This window comes from Hyla sarda, chromosome 12, assembly GCF_029499605.1.
Source record: "Hyla sarda isolate aHylSar1 chromosome 12, aHylSar1.hap1, whole genome shotgun sequence".
Classification (NCBI taxonomy): domain Eukaryota; kingdom Metazoa; phylum Chordata; class Amphibia; order Anura; family Hylidae; genus Hyla; species Hyla sarda.
The window spans coordinates 24,329,996-24,339,641 of NC_079200.1; positions in this window are offsets into that span (position 1 = coordinate 24,329,996).

Consider the following 9,646-nt stretch of genomic DNA (forward strand, 5'->3'; position numbering starts at 1 on the left):
AAAAAGGGAAAAAAAAGTCTTCCACCGGAGTACCCCTTTAAGCAAGTTGTCTGCTTTACCCAATGCTTTTTCCTAATCCCTGGCTATATTCTAAGATTTTTGTTGTTTCGAGCTGTTACAAGGCCCTCTTAGAGGGGAATTGGTCCTTACTGTACCATATATGAGCCAATTTCATCAAAAATGTAGTTTCTGATGTATACCATGATACGGAGGTATTCTTCATAGACAACATACGGTAGATCATACGGCAGAGTCCATTATATTGCCAGGACTGTGTGTGTGGCCGTATAGCCTCTCACATACATCTCTGCCACGTTCTCTGCTGAGTTAGTATCCGTGGCCACCACTTTTGACCACCTCAGTCAAGGGCCATGAAAAACATCCAGTCCAGATGTTCATAGAAACCAATAGCGAGCGCCAGATTTAGCATTTTTACCGATGTTTTGCCCTACAATAACGGGCTGTTCTGGGGTCCCTCGGCATTGTACCAATCCATCTGGGCTAGGATTGTATACCAAGAGACTTGCATATAATTATTATTGTCGTTGTAATTGCCTCAATGCACTTTGTCCACGTTGGACTGTATTTGCTGGATTTATATTATTTATATATTTTTTGTAGTCTGTAAACTATTTTTTTAAAGGTTTCATTGAAAAATATGTCTTATCTGTGTGAAGAGTTGTATAGATTGTAGGACTATATACATACATAAAAAGCTTGAGGGCATATATACCTGCCATAGAGATTCTCCTCTTCGTGCTAAATAAACATCTACTGACAAGCATTGTATAGTTTACGTCTTCCTTATTTTGATTTAGGTGCTCATACGGTTTTAGGTGTCACCATTTGTTGGGTGTCACCATTTGCATGTGTCCTACTGTAAAAAGTAAAACATTCTTTCTATAGTGCTTAAAGATTTTGCTCGGTTTCTCTTTTACAGCCATTACAGTTTGCCATGCAGTCGCTGCTTCCCTCTCTATCTACAGCCGGTATAAGCTCATTTTTCTCTCTATCCTTGTAAACAGCCCGTATGATTCTCCTCTGCAGACTGCTTTGTATCCGCTCTCTTTCTCCAGCCTCTGTGAGCTGTGCTCTAAAGGGTTACTCCGGAGGAAAGTTAAATAGATTTGTAAATTACTTCTATTAAAAAAAATCTTAATCCTTCCAGTACTTATCAGCTGCTGTATACTACAGAGGAAGTTGTGTAGTTTCTTTTCAGTCTGACCACAGGAACTGTCCAGAGTAGGAGTAAATCCCCTTAGCAAACCTTTCCTGCTATGAACAGTTCCTGACATGGACAGAGATGTCAGCAGAGAGCACTGTGGTCAGACAGAAAGAAAAACACTTCCTCTCCAGTATACAGCAGCTGATAAGTACTGGAAGGATTAAGATTTTTTAATTGAAGTCATTTACAAATCTCTTTAAAGGGGTTGTGCACTGCTCTGACTTTCGGAGCTCCGCTCGCAGCGTCCGGAAGTTCATTACTCCGAACGCTGTGTGCGGGCTTCCATGTTCGCGGCCGGCCCCCTGTGACATCACGCCCAGCCCCTCGTGATGTCACGCCCGCCCCCTCTACCAAAGTCTATGGGAAGGGGGCGTGACAGCGTGACATCACGAGGGGCCAGGCGTGACATCACGAGGGGGCGGCTGCGAACACGGAAGCCCGCACACAGCGTTCGGAGTAAAGAACTTCAGGACGCTGCGAGCGGAGCTCCGAAAGGCAGGGCAGCGCACAATCCCTTTAACTTTCTAGCACCAGTTGATTTGAAAACAATAGTTTTCCTACGGGGTACCCCTTTAAGGTTTCCTTTCCTTCTGTCTACTTTTTTGAGCGGGTTTGAAACCCCTGCCCCTCCATGCTACTATCCTTAAACTGTGGGTGCTGTCATAATATGCCAGCACTAGGACCGCACAGGAATACGCTGTCTCGTAGACTGCTATGCATTCCGTACGGAGTCAACAGAAAGGAACAGGTTAATTCTTTGTGCGGACACAGAAGTCGGAATTTCTGTGCCTGAAACATCCGGCACAGCACAGCAGAATCCTATTAAATATTGGAGTCTGCTGCATCGGAATTTCCGTGCTGAATTTCACACAGCATTTCCGTGGTGTGAACATGGCCTCACATTGAGACATCAGAAAGCCGATTGATCTAATCTTTCTTTGAGTAGCAGCTAAATGGTAGGATTTTTTTTTTAATGAAGACTACAATGGCCAAGGTTACAATATTTTTAACCTACAATGGTCTTTTTGGACCTTTTTAACTTGAAATCAGTCTGAACATAAAATGCTATGGACACTCACAAATACAGATGTTTTACCAGTAAAATGCCCATTCTGATTGATCAGATCTTCCAGCCATTGACACATTTCACAGATCCAGAGTGTCCATAGCCTTTTATGTTAAAGGGGTACGCCGGCACTTAGACAACTTATCCCCTATCCAAAGGATAGGGGATAAGATGCCTGATCGCGGGGGTCCTGCCGCTGTGCACCCCTGTGATCTTGCACGCCGCACCCCGTTAAAATCAGTTAATGTTTGCCCCCTCCCATAGGCTTGCATTGAGGGTGGCGGAGCGTGACGTCACACGGGGCGGAGCCTTGACGTCACAGCGCTCCGGCCCTGTGATCGACAGTAATCAGAGCCGGAGCGAACACGCTCCGGGGACTGATTTTAACGAAGTGCGGCATGCAAGATCGCGGGGGTCCCCAGCGGCGGGACCCCCACGATCAGGCATCTTATCCCCTATACTTTGGATAGGGGATAAGATGTCTAAGCGCCGGAGTACCCCTTTAAGACCGATTTCAAGTTAAAAAAGGTCCAGAAAGACCATTGCAGGTTAAAAATATGGTGCATGCACTGATTGGTGGTCTAGTTGCGTCTTTTTACGGTATGATATGGTACTTCATGTTCTGTATTGCTCTTTTCCTGTGCCAGGGTTAGCTGCTCCTTAGGACACCAGGTGAGGGCGGCTATATTTTAGTTTTTTGGGACACTGTACATAATGTCAGACATCTTATCTATTGTTTGCATAGGGGATAAGATGTTTAGGGGCGGTGTACCCCTTTAAGTCATAAAGGAGAAGAGTAAGTCTACTGGTACATAAACAAGTATACCCAGTTTGCATGGAATGACTATATATTACTATATAGAGCTATAAATGGTGCTATAGACAGATCACCCCTTCACTAGTCAGCTATATATGAACTGTGATGGTAAATAGGACAGACCCCTTCATTGCTGTCACTGTCCTCGGATCACTTGGTCCATTTATTGCAGCTACCTCCAAAATTGCTGAATCCTTTAGACACGGTGGAATGTGGCATCATTTGAACCCCAGCCATGTCTGACATTGACCATTCATTTTCTCTGCTAAACCAGAATGGATACACATGGCTGCCGATGCGGCCCTTCAGGTTTTATATTAATTAACAGGCAGAGCCGAGGTCAGCTCTTCAGAAACACAATTCATGACACTGACTTTGCAAGAGACTAATGAGAAACTTGACCGAAAAGCAACACATTTAGCAAATTTAGCTTCTTGTGACTGGATATCACATTATTAGGATGATAGTTAGGCCATTGTCCCCCTTTTGTATGGCAATACAAATTAAAGACAATGACTAACGGTGTACCTAATACAAATATATTGGGCTATACAGAAATGGTTGGTCCCATCCCCTTTGCTAGTGGTTGGGGAAAACCTGTGCAAGACTCTCTTCTCCAGAAGAACCACACGAGGATGAGGAAGTGTCCCAATGGTAATGAAAAGTCCGTAGAGACCCTTTTGCCTTAATGGCAAAGCCAGGCAACTTATTGGAGGCCGTTTTATCTTTGCAATGGGACCCCCTCTGAACAGAGTCCACAGGAGAAGACAGGACATGTTGCTTTTCTGTCTTCACATAACTATTTTCCAAATAACAGTTTACAAAGCTTAATGAGGTCTGTCATGGTTTACATAACTTTGATAGTAAAACTTTTGATGCATGTGTGGCGGCCGCCGGGTGTTAGTAAGACGTACCTTTAATACTTCGTGACGCCAGGACACCGTTTATCTGAAACACGGTCCGAAGTTGGAAAGCAGTCTTCCTGGGCCAGACATGATGAGTCAATAAACACACCGACGTCAGGTTAGGGTTTACTGCTTTTACTGAGCTTGTGAAGTTGGTAAAACACAAACAGCTGGCCTTAGTGTGAGACTGCAGCGTACCCCTTGTGAGCCTTGTTGCCATTCTGAGACTTGTGGTGCTTTTAACTGGATGGAATTGTAGGATTTGAGATTCTGGTTGCTAGGGTCCTTCCAAGGAACTACAACTGATTCAGCAGGGACTTGTAATTCTCCCACGAGTGACACTTGTAGGATGACCAGGAATAAACTGGAGTAGGCTTCAGCGTAGGAGACACAACACCGCACAGCCGGACCTTATCTGTGCTCAGGAGTACACACTGGGGTGAAGTAACTACATACTATTTTACTCCTCCCCTGTACTAGGGATCGACCGATTATTGGTTTGGCCGATAATATCGGCCAATATTCACGATTTTGGACATTATTGGTATCGGTAATTACCTTGCCGATATGCCGATAATGCCCCGCCTCCCCTCCCCGCCTCAAAATCACCGCTGCCCTTGCCCCATTGCCTCCCCCATCCCCGGTTTTATAATTACCTGTTCCCAGGGCCCAGAGTCTGCGCTACTTCTGGCTCCTGCGACGTCCCGCGCGCTGCGCAGCGCCATGATGAGTGACGTCCTCAACGCGACGTCACCGTCAGTGCGCACAGTGACAGCTCAGGACGCAGCCGGAGCCAGAAGTAGCGCGGACCCCGGGAACAGGTAATTATAAAACCGGGGATGGGGGAAGCAATGGGGCAGCGGTGGTGGTTGGACTAGGGAGGACCCCAGAAAAGGCACGGGGAGAGAAGCGGGCGGCAGTCTCTGGCCCCGCAAAAGCCACTGAAAGGTCACAGATTATCGGTATCGGCCATAAAAAAAATCGATATCGGTCGATCCCTACCCTGTACCTCTCCATACAGAAGAAGCTTTTGGGATCGGCTCACATGATCACATGGGGGTTGCTGGTCACAATTTTTAAAGGCACAGTGCTACATTAAACTTACATACATAGAACAATAATCAAATTAATTTAAGAAAAATATATTATTTTATATTACACTATACACAATTTATATTATAAAGGAACCACAGTGGGCCCAACACTCTATGCTGCCCGAGTCAGTCCTCAACCACCGGACAGTCACTTGTGTCCTGGGACACCACACATGCTACACTACTTTTGCTGCACAGTAACCTGCTAGTGCCGCCATTTTCAGTGTTCATTATAATTCATAGAACTAGGGTGAACCGAGGGTTACCGTGTATTATAATCCCAGACTGGTACATTAAAGGGGTTATCCAGGAAAAAAAATGTTTTTATATATCAACTGGCTCCAGAAAGTTAAAAAGATTTGTAAATTACTTCTATGAAAAAAATCTTAATCCTTTCAGTACTTCTGAGCTTCTGAAGTTAAGGTTGTTCTTTTCTATCTAAGTTCTCTCTGATGACACCTGTCTCGGGAAACGCCCAGTTTAGAAGAGGTTTGCTATGGGAATTTGCTTCTAAGCTGGACGGTTCCTGAGACACGTGTCATCAGAGAGCACTTAGACAGAAAAGAACAACCTTAACTTCAGAAGCTCATAAGTACTGAAAGGATTAAGATTTTTCATTAAAGCTGACCGCCGCTTCTAAAGTGAAAGTGAAAGTGACCCTGCTGCTCAGTCGGGCTGTTCGGGACCGCCGCGGTGAAATCGTGGCGTCCCGAACAGCTTACAGGACACCGAGAGGGCCCTTTCCTGCCTCCTCGGTGTCCGATCGACGAATGACTGCTCCGTGCCTGAGATCCTGGCAGGAACAGTCAAGCGCCGATAACACTGATCACAGGCGTGTTAATACACGCCTGTGATCTGTGTAAACGATCAGTGTGTGCAGTGTTATAGGTCCCTATGGGACCTATAACACTGCAAAAAAAAGTAAAAAAAAAGTGTTAATAAACATCATTTAACCCCTTCCCTAATAAAAGTTTGAATCACCCCCCTTTTCCCATAAAAAAAATAAAACAGTGTAAAAAAAATAAAAATAAACATATGTGGTATCGCCGTGTGCGTAAATGTCCGAACTATAAAAATATATCATTACCGCACGGTCAATGGCGTACGCACAAAAAAAATCCAAAGTCAAAAAAGTGTATTTGTGGTCACTTTTTATACCATTAAAAAATTAATAAAAAGTGATCAAAAAGTCTGATCAAAACAAAAATCATACCGATAAAAACTTCAGATCACAGCGCAAAAAATGAGTCCTCATACCGCCCCGTACGTGGAAAAATAAAAAAGTTATAGGGGTCAGAAGATGACATTTTTAAACGTATACATTTTCCTGCATGTAGTTATGATTTTTTCCAGAAGTGCGACAAAATCAAACCTATATAAGTAGGGGATCATTTTAACCGTATGGACCTACAGAATAATGATAAGGTGTCATTTTTACCGAAATATGCACTGCGTAGAAACGGAAGCCCCCAAAAGTTACAAAATGGCGTTTTTTTCTTCGATTTTGTCGCACAATGATTTTTTTTTTCCGTTTCGCCGTGGCTTTTTGGGTAAAATGACTAATGTCTCCGCAAAGTAGAATTGGTGACGCGAAAAATAAGCCATCATATGGATTTTTAGGTGGAAAATTGAAAGGGTTATGATTTTTAAAAGGCGAGGAGGAAAAAACGAAAGTGCAAAAACTGAAAAACCCTGAGTCCTTAAGGGGTTAAACCAACGTTGCTCTGGTTCATTGGATGTGTAAGTAAAAGCAACTGAGTTGGGGTTTGGTAAGTAATAAGTAACATATTGGTTAACGGAAAAAAAAAAGATTGACCTGTCCTTTCCCCCGATGCAGCACTTTTCTTCTTCACGTTGTCTAGTTTGCCTAGATTTGAGCAGGGCCTGGATCTAATGTTCCATCACCCCCATTATTAATCTGGCTTTGTCTCCATCCAGCGACTACAAGCGGCCTGCTTTGCTTTGACTTCTAGCACATAAGGTATACTGTTCTGAGGTTTTCATCAGACTCGCAGTCAGCCAGGGGAACAACTGAAAGAGAGCAGCTGTGGGGCAAGCGTCCAAAAACAGCAAAAGTGCTTCTCAAACAAGCCTCCAAATGTACAGATCCAATGTGTGATATATCTTGTACAGAGAAGCCATGTTGGATATACATTACCTTTGCGGCAGGATCATCTCTGTGGAGCGCCCTTGTCTCTCTTGCTTCCATCATTTCTATTGTAAATTATTACGACAAGTTGGAAACTAAGAACTTCTAGTACCTGAAAAAAAAAAAAAAAAAAAATCCCAAATTTAATTTTATGTACAGTGGTCCCTCAACATACGATGGTAATCCGTTCCAAATGGACCATCGTTTGTTGAAACCATCGTATGTTGAGGGATCCGTGCAATGGAAAGTATAGGACAGTGGTCTCCAACCTGCGGACCTCCAGATGTTGCAAAACTACAACTCCCAGCATGCCCGGACAGCCGTTGGCTGTCCGGGCATGCTGGGAGTTGTAGTTTTGCAACATCTGGAGGTCCGCAGGTTGGAGACCACTGTTAGAGGAAGTTGTACTCGCCGCTCCGGACCGTCACCACTGCCCTGGATGTCGCCGTCCATCTGACGCTCCCTGACGCTCCGGCAAGGCCTCTGCTTCCCTGGCATTCCCGCTTTCCGTGGCCGCCATCACGTCGCTACGCACGCCGCTCCTATTGGATGACGGGACGGCGTGCGCAGCGATGTGATGACGTCGACGGAGAGCGAGGATGCCGGGGAAGCAGAGGCCTTGCCGGAGCGTCGGGGACACCCCGGGGACGCGGCGACAGAGATGGACGGCGACATCCAGGGCAGCGGTGACGGTCCGGAGCGGCGGGGACAGGTGAGTACAACTTCCTCTACCAGTGGTCTTCAACCTGCGGACCTCCAGATGTTGCAAAACTACAACTCCCAGCATGCCCGGACAGCCAACATGCTGGGTGTTGTAGTTTTGCAACATCTGGAGGTCCGCAGGTTGTAGACCACTGTCCTATACTTCTGCCGATGATGCAGGGGATCCTGAAGAGGATGCGCCGGAGCCCCGAGGACAGGTAAGTGATCGTCTGCGGACCACGCGGGGCACCGTAAATGGCTATCCAGTGGAAGCTGAAGCAGTCTGCGCTGCCAGATAGCCGTTTATGCGATGGCCCCGACATACAAAAACATCGTATGTTGAAATGATCGTATGTCGGGGCCATCGTAGGTCGGGGGGTCACTGATGCTGACACCTGATGCCCGTATCAGGAACTGTCCAGAGCAGGAGAAAATCCCCATAGAAAACTTATGTTACTGACGCGGACAGAGGTGTCAGCAGAGAGCACTGTGGACAACACAAAAAAGAAATTCAAGAAGTAAAGAATTTCCTCTGTAGCATACAGCTACTAATAAGTACTAAAAGGATTTACAAAATTTTAATAGAAGTAATTCACAAATCTGCTTGACTTTCTGGCATCACTTCATTTAAAAAAAAAAAAAGTTTTCCCCTTTAAACAGATTTGTAAATTACTTCTATTAAAAAATCTTAATCCTTCTAGTACTTATAAGCATCTGCATGCTCCACAGGAAGTTGTTTTCTTTTTGAATTTCCTTTTTTGTCTGACCACAGTGCTCTCTGCTGACACCGCTGTACATTTTAGGAACTGTCCAGAGTAGAAGCAAATCCCCATAGCAAACCTCTCCTGCTCTGGACAGTTCCTGACATGGACAGAGGTGTCAGCAGAGAGCACTGAGGTCAGACAGAAAGGAAATTCAAAAAGAAAAGAACTTCCTGTGGAGCATACAGAAGCTGATAAGTACTGGTAGGATTAAGATATTTTTTCATTGGAGTAATTTACAAATCCGTTTGACTTTCTGTCATCAGTTGATTTAAAACAAAATGTTTTCCAGTGGAGTACCCCTTTAAATCTGTAAAATAATAGGCATTGGTTTTTGCCCCATTTATTGAGACGTAAAATGGCTCACAAGTATCTGCTTTATGTCTCAAAAAGTGCCCAAAGAGACCTCTTTCTTATGCTCAGGTAATGTTTTCCTTATGACCAGCCAATTTATATAAAACACTCCCCAACCTACGACACACCAAAAAATGTATGGAGACTACACACCAAAGCCCCTAAAAATACAGTCCACACACCATGCCTCCCGAACATTTCGTTTTACTGAAATAAAAGAGAAAATGTCCCTCCAATCCCTCACAGATTCATTTTATGTCCATAATTGTTGGTAGATTAAAGGGGTACTCCGCTGCTCAGCGCTTGGAACAATCTGTTCCTTCCGAACGCTGGAGCCGGCGCCGGGAGCCCGTGACGTCATAGCCCTGCCCCCTCTTGATGTCACGCCCCGCCCCCTCAATGCAAGTCTACGAGAGGGGGCGTGACGGCTGTCACGCCCCCTCCCATAGACTTGCATTGAGGGGGCGGGGCGTGACGCCATGAGGATGCGGGGCTACGACGTCACGAGCCCCCGGCGCCGACTCCAGCGTTTGGAACAGATTGTTCCAAGCGCTGAGCAGCGGAGTACCCCTT